At 45.8% G+C, this 12,270-nt stretch overlaps 1 protein-coding gene across 4 annotated transcripts in view; it reads right to left on the bottom strand.

Moving 5' to 3' along the window:
* FARP1 (FERM, ARH/RhoGEF and pleckstrin domain protein 1) overlaps window positions 1-11,904 on the bottom strand; it is a 581,296-nt gene extending 569,392 nt beyond the window's left edge. For all 4 annotated transcript variants that reach the window (XM_085622106.1, XM_085622108.1, XM_085622109.1 and 1 more), the window contains exon 1: window positions 11,423-11,904. The gene's annotated coding sequence lies outside the window, so the exon portion shown is untranslated. The remainder of the gene's footprint in view (window positions 1-11,422) is intronic.
* Window positions 11,905-12,270: the final 366 nt, after the last annotated feature.

Raw genomic sequence — 12,270 nt, 5'->3', positions numbered from 1 at the left:
ATAAGTGCAAAGTTGTCCCTCATGCAATTCAATGCAAGCACTTGAGGGGAGGTGAAAGGGAACACATAAATTGCCAATATCATTAAGTCAGAGTTGAAAACTATGACTGGGCTGAGCCAAGGCATGATTGACAATGTCCAAAGACAACGGCTGAAAGAGGCTGGTTGAAAAAAGTCAATAGCTGAAAGGGGCGAAACAGAAGTCCCCTCTATAAATATATAGGCCTGTTTGGCAGTTATGCTACCAAACCCTAGACCGAAAAACATCTTCATCTTAGATCACACTTGCAGTATGCGATCCGTGTGCCCTAGGAACACTCACTGTCAATGATCTAGGGCGTAGCGAGGGAGATGGGCATTGTAACGTCAGTAACACTCCAGGGCGAATGAGTGCAGGAAGTTGCAGGAGGGGTGAGGGCTACGGTGCAAACGGTGTCCCGACACCAAGAGGAGGGAAAGGGTTGGAAAAGAGCGGGTAGCCGCCCCGGGCAGCAGGGGATTGAGTGCAGAGGGCGACACAGGAGCAAGGAGTGCCGAGAGCCTGCATCACTCCGAGAAAGGCAGATACCATGAGCGAAAGGCAGATACCATGAGCGGCAGGCAGCCTGGGGTCCATGGAGGCAGAGAAAGCCAGACATGCACTCCCAGGTATAACGACCTGCCGTGGGGCATCGGGAGGGGGCTCAAAGGAGTAATAAACAAACACATAAACAAAATGTAAATTAACAGCAAAAGAGCAAACGGCTGACCAGGGTCAAGCACATAAAATCCCTATGTACAATCTATTAGTAGATGGTGCAATCACTTCCGCCGTCTGGAGATGCAAATAATGGCCACATGTTCAAGAAAAATAGAAGGTGCACTTGTTGCGGAGTCAATCAATCCGGCCAATTTTGTTCCCAAAAAAACTTCTTTATTTAGTTAATTTTAAAACTGGCACACAGCCAATGCGTTTCGTTCCCAATTGCCAGAGGGAACTTCGTCAGGGCTCTTGAATGTCCAACTGAGTAGTCGATATAATATGTATGGTAAGTCCTGCCGGTTATCATGCCGTTACGCGAGACTTCTATGCTCTACAGGCTGCATAATAGGAACCTTTAATCAATAAGTCCCTCGAAGGTAAAGCGGTTCCTTGGACCTTTATTTATTTCAAATTAATCCTGGATTTTTGGTAACCCCCAATTCTTGGGTACGAGATCCCGCTACATAGGTCGATTTCTCATTTGAGGCTGACTGTGCTTTCTTGAGGTTCACCCTCTTACCATACATATTATATTGACTACTCAGTTGGACATTCAAGAGCCCTGATGAAGTTCCCTCTGGCAATTCCATTTTTCTTGAACATTTGGACATAAACAAAACGTGTCTGTCTGGTGATTTTTCGATAATTGCAGAGGCCTGTACGCTGCCGAAAAGCAAGCCGTCAGCATTCGATGCGCTCATAGAAAGCAGTCAATAACAAGCAAAAGGGAAAGCACAGCGCGTTGCGTGTAACCTGACCCACCAGGAATGCAGCTGCCACTCTGCGTGCTGCTGCTCGCTCCAGAGAGCAAAACTATGAGGGACTGAACATCAGGAAAGGAGGTGGGACATGCACCGCCTTTGACCATTTGCGTGCTTTCATTATTGAAAGACACGTAAAAGCCAATCTGATGTGTGGAAGGATTCAGACCCACACGGAGAAGTTTTGAGTACTTACAATAAGCCTCTCAGAGCAGCGCATGCACGCTGCGCTAGGCTCAACATAAAAAAAAGTGGGCTAGTCAATGTAAGTCCTCATTTCTATCAGAAACTTCATTGTGATCCAAAACGAATGCCTTCAATTTGAAAAGCGTCCAATCTAAGTACATTTTTCGCACATCCCACATTTAATGAGTGACAGACACTCTATGAATGCCCTATTCAAGGTGTACAGTCCCAAAAAAGACAGCCAAAAGCTGAGCAGGTGTTAACAATACTTCCTTCATCTGCACCAAGCAACGAAGACCCTGTAACGGCTAGAGCATAATTAGTACTTACCTCTTAGTGCATGCAGACTATTCATTAGAGCTTTTCTTAAGTCTTATAACCCTTTTCTTTGGCAGGAACCAACCAAGTGGTTTGTCACAGGTCCTGTAATATATCTCCACCTCCTCATGTCTTTAAGAAAATTATGCCACTGCAAACAAGTATTTATTCCAGAACCTATGTTAACTTTAAAACAGCATAGTGGTTCGCTGAAAGAATGATCAAAATGTGCACACCTGCATCAGCAGATTGAATTACATACTTCGGCAAGTTTATTTTTTTCTCTAAACTGGCGATGCGCCATTGACACACTATCGGTCAACTGAATGGCCGTAGGATGGCAAGTGATCCCATATATGAACTTTCTTAAATTTACTGGCCAGAGTTGTTGCATTCTTATATTATCAAGGTTTTTTGCATGTAGACAAACTTGTTGGTTAGTCAACCTACGGTACTAAGGCAGATCAAGCACAACATAGACCACTGGATGAAAAAAGATGTCACACATTCAGAAGTTGGAATTGATTGTCTAGCACTGTTTCTTCTGGAAAAATAACCCTAATGCACCAGCCCTGTAAGACACGTGTAACTTAGTCTGCTGCAAACGTCAATATCCAAAATATATCATTACAATAATATATTCTGACTCCGAACAGTTGTTCGCTCCACAATTGAAAGCAGTAGTAAAGAGGATTAATTACCAGTGTTTCCTACTCCTCAAAATACTCCCAATTACTCCAAAACCGACCTGTGGGTGGATTTGGCAGACCTCCTTTCTTGTCCCAACTGGGCATATTTACAAAGACCTCTCCAAAATGGCCTTTTGCCAGGCTACAAACCCAGCCAGCCAGAAGGTGCCTCAATCTATGTGTGAGAGAGAATAGGAAGGGGGCTTCAATAGCACTCCACTGGCTACCAGTCGAAGCCAGGACCAAAGTCACGGTTCTCTGCAATATCCACAAAGCCTTCTGTGAAAAAGCAAAAATAACAGGCAAAACCCAGCACCAGGCAACACTCAAGCCACAAAACTCCGCTTATCAGCTTGCAACACAATCCAGTCACGGTCATTCAGGCGGATAAAACAGAGCACAAGCATCATGACAACAAAAGGTTCAAGACAAGGTCATACCCTCAGCCTTAGCCTGAGGTCCAAACCAATCCACCCACACCACAGAAACCCCAGAAAACTGAATTATTCAGACTCACTTCTGCACTTTGAGGGAGTCAAAAGCTTATGTATAGCATATTATGAAACACCTTAATAAGTTAAGATGTATTTTGTACCTAGTTGAAAGTGCATCCACAGCAACCAGAGATGCAGGTGGTACTTACACGGATCTGCATGGTCAGCAGGTCCTCTCCAAAAAAAATGGTGTAGTCGTGTGAAGTGATCACAGCATGGAATTATTTTGTAATTAACCAAGAAGATGAACAGGTGATTTGTACTTAATTGCATGTGCTATACCACGTCACTCCCAAAAGCTTTTTCTATAGGTGAAATCCTCATCATATCACAACAAACACCTTAGCGCAGCAGGTACAGCATAGGCATTTGTGGTTGCATAGGGACTAACGGGACGCTCCACATCATACGCTGGCTTTACATTTTTGATTAGCCTTCGACCAATTCGACTTTGCATACGATAATAGTTCAAAACATGAAACTCATTATTAAAATTTGGATTAAAGGTGCAACCAAAATTCAGTTGAGAACAACGTGTACGAGAAGGTGGGGTTCAGTAAGTACCCTGGGACCAAAGCAGAGATCTTGAAAGAACATTGCCAGGCGGTATCAAGCTATTCCATATTTTTATTTAACACAATTTAGCCAGCAACCATTGGCACGTCAGAACTAATATTAAAACTAAATAAACTACACCTTAATCAAATCAGAATTGAAAATGGCTCACAGATGAAGAACATATTAGCACAGGAAAGCCTACTGGTCCTCAGGTATCGCTGGAGGACACGAGGAATATAAAGTAGAGCCCGGGCACCTGAGAACACTCTGTCTTTTAGGTCACACCACAACTACACATACTGTGACACTGCTTCCAGAGTTATCTAGCCGAGGCAATGCTTTTGAGGGGGCAATAGTTTAGAGTAGATACAGACCAAAAGAAAGCAGAGATAAACTACGTTTATAATGAATTTTAAAATAGCCCCCACCACCCAAGAGCCTAAGTGTTTAGCTGCATTAATTAAGAAATCAGGTTTTAGCGGTCATACTATTGGCAGAAGAGACGTCACTGCACAGCAAAAAGTAAAACATGTAAAACAAAATTGCAAACAACGTGATCAGAGATTAAACAAACTTTAAAAACGGATAGTCATTTAAAACATAACATTTGCTTGCAGAAATATTTTATTTCCGGGAATGGATTTTAGACATATTTAACTCTAAATAGTCACCTAATTTAACAACAGTTTTTTATTATTGTATGTTGGCTCTGCGCCAGCTGTAAGTGGAAGCAGAACAGCGAGGTTATTCTTCAATTTGTACTTTAGGCTGGTGGCGGAACAAAGGCCCACAGATTCCAGTGCTACATAAACATGCCAGTCATTCAATACACCTATGCCTGGCTTAGGCAGAATTACCATATTCGGAATGCACCTTGGAATATTTAGCGTTGTAAAAATCGTTTTTTAACCAGACTGATTAGAAGGATGTGGTATTTCTCAAAGGACACCTGTCTAGGACTCTCACGAGGCCATGGCTCCCAGGTTGTGCTGTCAAGAGTCCCTGGCACAGTCTCCCTGTGCCGCACTGCTCCTTTTTTCAGTATTTTCTAATCTACCTGGTATGTTTCCTGCCCAGGACACTCATATCCTGAGTTCCCTGGTAGGTGGTCTGCAAGTTTTTGTTAGCAGGTTTCTCACCGAAATTGGGCTCATCCAAAGTGGTACTCCCTCTAACATGGATAACTACTGTCCTCAAGTCCACGCCACCATGACACGAGTAAAGATGGTGGACAGTTAATTTCATATTCGTGGCAGGCCTTTTAATCTGCAATCTACATTAGTGTGGATGCCTTGTAACTCCGTGTACTCACCCACGATTAGAGAAGAGAGACAGTTGTGTTTGTGGTGTACATAAGAGTACGAGGTAGACCAGGTGGTGGGTATCTCAAAGTATGTTCAACCCAAAGAAGTTGGGTTGCACGGAACTGGTGAAGGTAGCTGTTTAATGTCCCTGTGCTGCTCGCCTCCCCCCCTTAGGAACCCAGCCAGTTTCTTGTGAGTCTGCGCTGAGGCACAAGACTGTCTACAGCACTTTGAGCTTCCCCTAGTGGGTGAGCAGTGCCGGAGCAGGTTAGCCTGCACCCGGAAGATGTAGTATCGTATGGGGAAAACCAACATCGCCACTATAGACGTCATAGGTCATCTCCCCAAGCCTGTGTTACCAATCGTGTTTATGTGTACATGCACTCACCGTCCTCCCTTCATTGGTGAATGTACACCATGTCTCAGTTTCCTCACATGGGCGCTAGGTTTACACTTTACGAAAAGCCCCAATAAATATAGAAAAGCTTATCAAGTCACAGCCCGAAGTCCTCCTCTTCTACGAAGGTCTAGATGCAGACACCATAAAGACAACTAGTCATTAAGATGCTTTACTCCTTTTATCGTGGTGCAATGGGCTACATTCTCTGCATCCACTATTCCGCCTTCTTACCCCTTTGAACATTTCACAATGGGCTACACACTATTTGTCGGCTTGTTGCAAGCGCAACAGACATGGGGCAGCCACATGATGCCTGCTCGGTGCTTTCATCCGGACAATCTTATTAGATCCAAAGAAGGGGAAAATCTTTTCCAGCAGTTTAATGTTTTAAGTTAAGTTCTGCCAGTTTCTTTGTGCCATGGTGAACACATGACACAAATCAAAGAAACCAAAGTAAACTAAATACTTTACTCTGGAGTCACAAAGAGTTTGCTATGACTTACCCTTGTAGAAGTCCTGAATTCATTAAGTAGGCCATGCTCAATCTTGGCTCATTTCTGACTAAATCAGTGGTACCCTAGGAGAAAGTCTCACTAACTCATGCATCGGGCACTTAGTATGGTGAACTGTCAAAGTGCTGTTGCGGCCTCCTCCACAGCAGAGAATATAATATACAAGTGGGTGAGGAGAAGAGGCCTAGCGGCCAGAGCTGCCGACCTTGGAACTGGGCAATCCGGATTGAATCCCACCCTTGGCTCGCCCTGTGATTTTTAATTCGTCAGTTAATCTCCCCGCGCCCATCAAAAAGGCCCAATTTGTTGCTTAGTCAGGTTATCTTGTAAAGCATTCTAATGCCCTCGGGGAAACTTCACGGTGTATAAAACAAAACAAAAAAAATCTAAGAAACACCAGGAAAATATGAAGATTAAAGTTTTGTGAAGAGAGAAAGTGGCTCATTTCTCCACAAAGTGGGCCACTGTTGACACCGGCATCGATTTGACGGGGTATGTATGCAAAGCACTTGTCCTAACAACATAACAATTACGACAGCCTGCAGAGGCGAGGACTCCGAATACCTGCCTGAAAGCACTTGATGCACATAAAACACAACGACGGCAGCCCTCTCTTTGGCCATTAACAGGAGAGGAATGAGCCTGAGGGAGCGGAGGCCGGGGTATTCCATGAGACTGCTGCTATGTGCGGAAGGGAAAAGTAAAGGGAGGAGAGAATATAGAGGCAAAGAAAGAGAATAAAGGGGAGGAAGAGGAAAAGAAAGGGAGGGAAGTGGGAAATAAAGAGACGCAGAAGGGATTAGGAAGAGACAAGTAAAATAGAACGGCAGAAGAAAACACGGGGCATAAAAGTGAAAGGGAAGAGATAAAGTGAGAAGGGAAACAAAGAGATCATAATCAAAATGTAAGGGGAAAAAAAGGTTCCCTGCTGCAAAAAAAACGCTTAAAACGGGTTGACTGGCACCAATGACGACACAAGTTTGTTACAGTACGTGTCCCAAAAAAACTTCCCATTCTCAGTCTAGTGCCTAATGCTCCATTATTAAGCAGTCGACTTAAATCAGTGTTAAAATAAAACACATATACAGCATGCACAGCTGTGTAGCAAAGTCACGGAAGAGATAACTAATTACCAGGAAAGCACATGCAAGTAAGACCGTCTGGGGTCAGGAATGTGGGAGGCCCGGCTCTGTGATCACAAGCCTGACGGAGTGAAAGGCCGGGTGCATTCAGCTCTCAGTGACCTGTCTTTAGAGGGGCGAACAAGTGCCCGTCTGCTGGAGCATGAGCAGGTAGGGCGCCCGCCCCTCCCCCGCGAGACAAGGCCGCAGGCTACTCGAACTGCTTTCAGTTAGGGGGTGGGGAAGGGTGCCAGCAACTCTACTTTTCAGGGCGTTAGAGGGTCGCAGACCCTGCGAAATCTCCGACAACGGGTGCAAGAGGTATCTAAAGCCAACAGTGTCTCCACTCCGACAGGAAGTACCCGAGCACTGCCCAAACTGAGGTCATCTTCTGAAGGATGCACCCCTATACCAAAGAGCATGCAGGGGCTCACTCAGATCCTGGCTTTGGGGTGAGGAGCCCTCCAGTGAACCAAGAAAGACCTCTTCAAGCTCCAGAATGCCGCAGCCAAAATGGTCCACACCCTCCCCCAGCACAGCTACATCTCTCAACACCACCGCGAACTCCACTGGGTCCCGGCAGACAGAAGAATAACCTTCAAACTCCTCACCCACGCTTACAAGGCCCTCAAAAACGCCGGACCAGCACATCTGAACAGCCGCCTCTCCTTCCACGCACCCAAAGAGACCTCAGCTCCACCCAGCTCGCCCTGGCCACTGTCCCACGGATCCGCAAGACCAGAACCGGAGGAAAGTCCTTCTCCTTCCACGCTGCCAAGACCTGGAACACCCTACCTCTCCACCTCAGACTATCGCCCATGCTACCCCAGGTCAGGAAGAACCTGAAGACCTGGCTCTTCCAATGACCCCAGCACTTAGATCTGCTCCCCACCTCCTCCCAGCACCTCGAGACCCTCACTTGAGAGTAGTTGCGCTTTACCAAGACACCTAAAGACATGAAGACACCCATACAAACTCCACAAAACGAGGTCCAAAAATATTTTCTATATTTCGCCTTGTATAGCAGCCCGAAGTAGGACTTTTCAAAAAGACCAGGAAATATTTGGGATGGAGGTGGTGGAGGAGATACATGGACGTGCAAGGTCAAGAGAACTCAATTGTTTGGTAGGTGAATATAACAACCACAGGCCCGTCTGTCTGCAATGATTTGCTGATGAGGGCCACGAGCCATGAGGGACCTTTTAGGCTGTGGACACTTTGTATGGTGTGGGCAAGTAAGATGGAAGTAGGGGGTTTATAAGACACTTGAGTCTTTGGTACACCTTGGGTGTTAACCTGACCGCTCATGTCTCCTTGCCTTGATCTACAAAGCGACGCGAGAATCTACTTCACCAAGTGACCTTAAGGTGGGCTAGGAATTTCTCCATCCTAAAACCTCCATGTCTATGTAAGAGATGGCCCTCACTCACATATCCAACTTTCTTCCTTCAATCCACCACAACCACCACTCCTCCATAACCATCTTCAAGGACATCTCACCAGCTTTCCACACAGTTGATCACCACATTATACTCATGATTTTCACCTCCACAGATGCAAGGGCTCTACCCTGAAAAGATAGACTTCCTGCAACTTCAACCACACTGCCTCAGCCTCTTGGTGCTGCTCCCTCTCACTGCCCGCCAGACTCCTAGAAGATGGACCTCTAGGGATCCCTCCTGGGCGCTGGTCTATGATGACCCCCTCTCTTCCTTTGGTTTATCTTCCAACTCGAAGTAGATAATAGTACTTTCCTGTCTCTCCACAGATCTCATATTCCCTCACCATTTGTGAATGACTGTGTGCTGTTCAATTACCCCATGAAGATGGAGTCCATCATCTCCATCTGGTACCAAGGACTGACTATTAGAAGAGCTTCGCCAGCACTTCCTGTTCCACATTGCTGCACAATTTATAAATGCCCCAATTATGGGGAAGTTGATCTTTTGTAACGTATTAGTTAGACTCCAGCAGTACCACTCTCCCCCTTAACAAAGTCAGTCATGGAGTCAGTGAGCCTCCTTAACCTCCACCGTCACTCACCTTTCTACATAGATACCAAGCTAGATGGTTCCCGGCCTTGCAAAGGGCCACATAAATAAACTCCCATCAGTCTTAAAAGCCCAACATGGACGCTCTTCTACGACATCCCCAGGCTCGTCTTGCACCACCTTCTGCTCTACTAACCTGCAGGCCCTTCCCCATGCCCTTCCGTCTCATTGAGGTTCAGTGGTCGTTCTCAGTCACGTCCCTCCGATTGATACTCCTACCTTGAACTCTCCAAATGTGCCCTAAAAGCACATTTCATGCAAACAGAAAACATTGCTTACTGTCAGATTTACTACATTTTTTCCAACCCTTCCCCATTTTGGGATAGTGCCACAGACACATCTTTAAAAAACACTACACCTAACTAAGTGACCGACTGACCACCTCCACTTCCACAAACCTGCTACCTCTCCAAAGACTGATTTACTGTATCCTTGCATCTGACACTAAATAGCGCTCACCTTCCTTTTGGCTACAGTTTGTGCTTTACAAATACCTGATCCATAGGCACCCTTAACATCGCCCCCTTTGTCAACGTCTCAATGTTTCCTAAGTTTGCAGCCTGTTTTTTGTGTATGATCACTCCAATCGTAACGATGCACCTACAAACTGACACTGTACAATCCTTACCCTCCCATCAGATGTAACCAAGTGCCTTTCATTTAATAAAGTCACAATTCGAAACTAAGCACAGCACATCTGGTAGAAGGACTAAAAAATTACAAAAGTACCTATTGTACAGCAGCATTCCAAATTTTTATTTGCCCCTTAAATTAAATAAATAAATAAAACCGACACCATCCAGGGGGCTTTACAAACCCCCGCCGCCCTCTCAAAATGACCAAAACGTACCAAGAAACAAAGCCTTAAATTCACAAACATGAGAAGCGCCACCTAGTGTATAAACCTGACACGAGGCGCTGTCACAGCACAACGGAACTATTCATGCCTCGGTATGTGATCGAAAAACTTAGTTAACCGTTCATAGGAACACATTATTAAATACCAAAACACGAGTTACTCAGAATCTGAGGGAAGGGCGTGGTCAATCGACTTCATGAGCTTGTCTTTGTAGAAGCATAGTGTAACTAAATAACTATATATTCATCGTAATTACCTTTTGCTTTATACAAAAGAGCTTTCATCCCCGCTCTCCAACCCCCACTCCACCTCATATCGCACACACCACCTCACGGCCTATGTAATCTACGCAGCTGAGAAAATAGCTCCCTTGTCCTGTCACCAAAGGTAAATATAGCGCCTCAGCAGTGGAACCACCCATGTCTCCCCCTGTATAATGTACATGCCGACAGCTGGCCATTTTATTTGCCCTTTGACTTGTCCTAGATGGGAGAGTTAGTTAGGGAAACAAGTAGTAAAATAAAAGTTGACAGATGTCACCTTTTTGTATAAAAAGTGTATGAGTGCCCCTAGAAAGGGGGACTTTGCATTTAAAGGGTCGCAGTTCTCCTGGCAGGTTGGGGCCTGAGAAACAGTTAAACCTAGAAGTCACAGTCTGGCCAGTTTTCCCACTCGGGTGTAAATTGCACTTTAACGGTTGCAAGTGGGTTCTGTCCCACCCAGTTGCACAGAATGTATTTTGGGACACTGAACAGATGAGTTCACCAAGAAAAGCGAGTATGCTCGACTTGTTAAAAAAACGTGCACCATTAGACATTCCCACATATATTACAAGGCTGTAAAAAGAAAGTACACCCTTGCCCTTTCCAATGACTCTTGGCGCTGTAACTGGGAGGTTGTGTTCACGACAGCTGATTATATGCCGCACAGTCCCAGATTCCACGAAATTCACCCAAAGTAACATAGAACACGAACAGTCACGTTATTTGTATTTTGTGTACAGTTTTATAGCGCCAATCTAGCCCGATGACATTAGAGCGCTTTACAAAAGAACCAGACTACACATTACGCATTATTTTCACTCCCACAACTAGCCACCCCGCTCCTACATTCACAGCCAGGGATGAGATATTGCCTCGGAGTGCGCATCCCCCTTGTCACAACTACGCGACTGGATTACTGTCATCAAGAATATACACTGCAGTGATGAACGCACCGCACTGTGATCCTGCAGCGACAAAACGTATGCGGAAAATCTGGTCCCCTTTGAAGTCACCACTAGCCCCCCACTCTCCCCTCCTGGCACACAGCAGCTGGACAGGGTCACGTTCCTGCCCTCCCGGTGTCTCCCGCTGAGGCTGTTCCGCCCCAGTGCTGGCCGCGCATCTCTCCCCCCTCCCCCGCCACATTGTTCCGCTGCCTCCTTACCCTCCGAAGCAAGCTCTCCAGCCTCCCCGGCGGGATCCCGCGCTTCGCCCGGAGCCCTCGCCTTTGTCCCGGCGCCGTTTCCCTCACGAGTCCCGAGAGTCACAGAATGTAATTCCTCACATGGAGCGGCGGAAGGGGGCAGCGACGGGGCCTCCCTGGCTGAGCTGCCGCCGCCTCCGAGAAGCCTGATCACCAGGAGCCGCGCGCCCTGCCAGTGACGCCTCCCGCTCCATTCAGCAGGATTGTGGTTTCGATCCGCCCTGTCATATTATTCTGCAATGATCCGGCCTCCTTCTTTAGCATACCACACCTCCTCCGGAGAGTCTGTGTTAAAGCGGCAGGGCTGGCAATATATTCTGCAAACACATTTTCTCTTAGGCGTATCAATGTTAAAAGGCAGAAGTCTTAATTTTGTCTCTATTGTACAGTGCGGAGTTCGCCGGGAAAGCTATGTGACCCCACCCCCTCCCCCATCCACCCCCTAAGCTGAAACTCTGCCTCTAACTTGGCTGATCTATTATCCCCTCACAGGAGGCGGCGGTTTATGGAGGGATGCGGGTGCTTTCTGACCTTGCCATGGGAAATTCCCAAGCCTTAGCCAACATGATCATTGACCGTCTTTACTTGCTCTTGATGTATTGAACTCCACTTATGTTAATATATATATTAATATATATATAGACATACACACACATACATATACACACATACATATATATATATATACACATAAATCTATAGAGAGAGAGAGACACACACACATATACACACACAGACACACATATATATATATATCATTCATTCAAATAATCTTTATTTCGGTCAAAAAGGCCATAAAAGATACATAT

This window comes from Triturus cristatus, chromosome 8 (genome assembly GCF_964204655.1).
Source record: "Triturus cristatus chromosome 8, aTriCri1.1, whole genome shotgun sequence".
Classification (NCBI taxonomy): domain Eukaryota; kingdom Metazoa; phylum Chordata; class Amphibia; order Caudata; family Salamandridae; genus Triturus; species Triturus cristatus.
The sequence above is the reverse complement of the archived record's forward strand: the minus strand, read 5'-3'. Positions and strand labels throughout refer to the sequence as shown.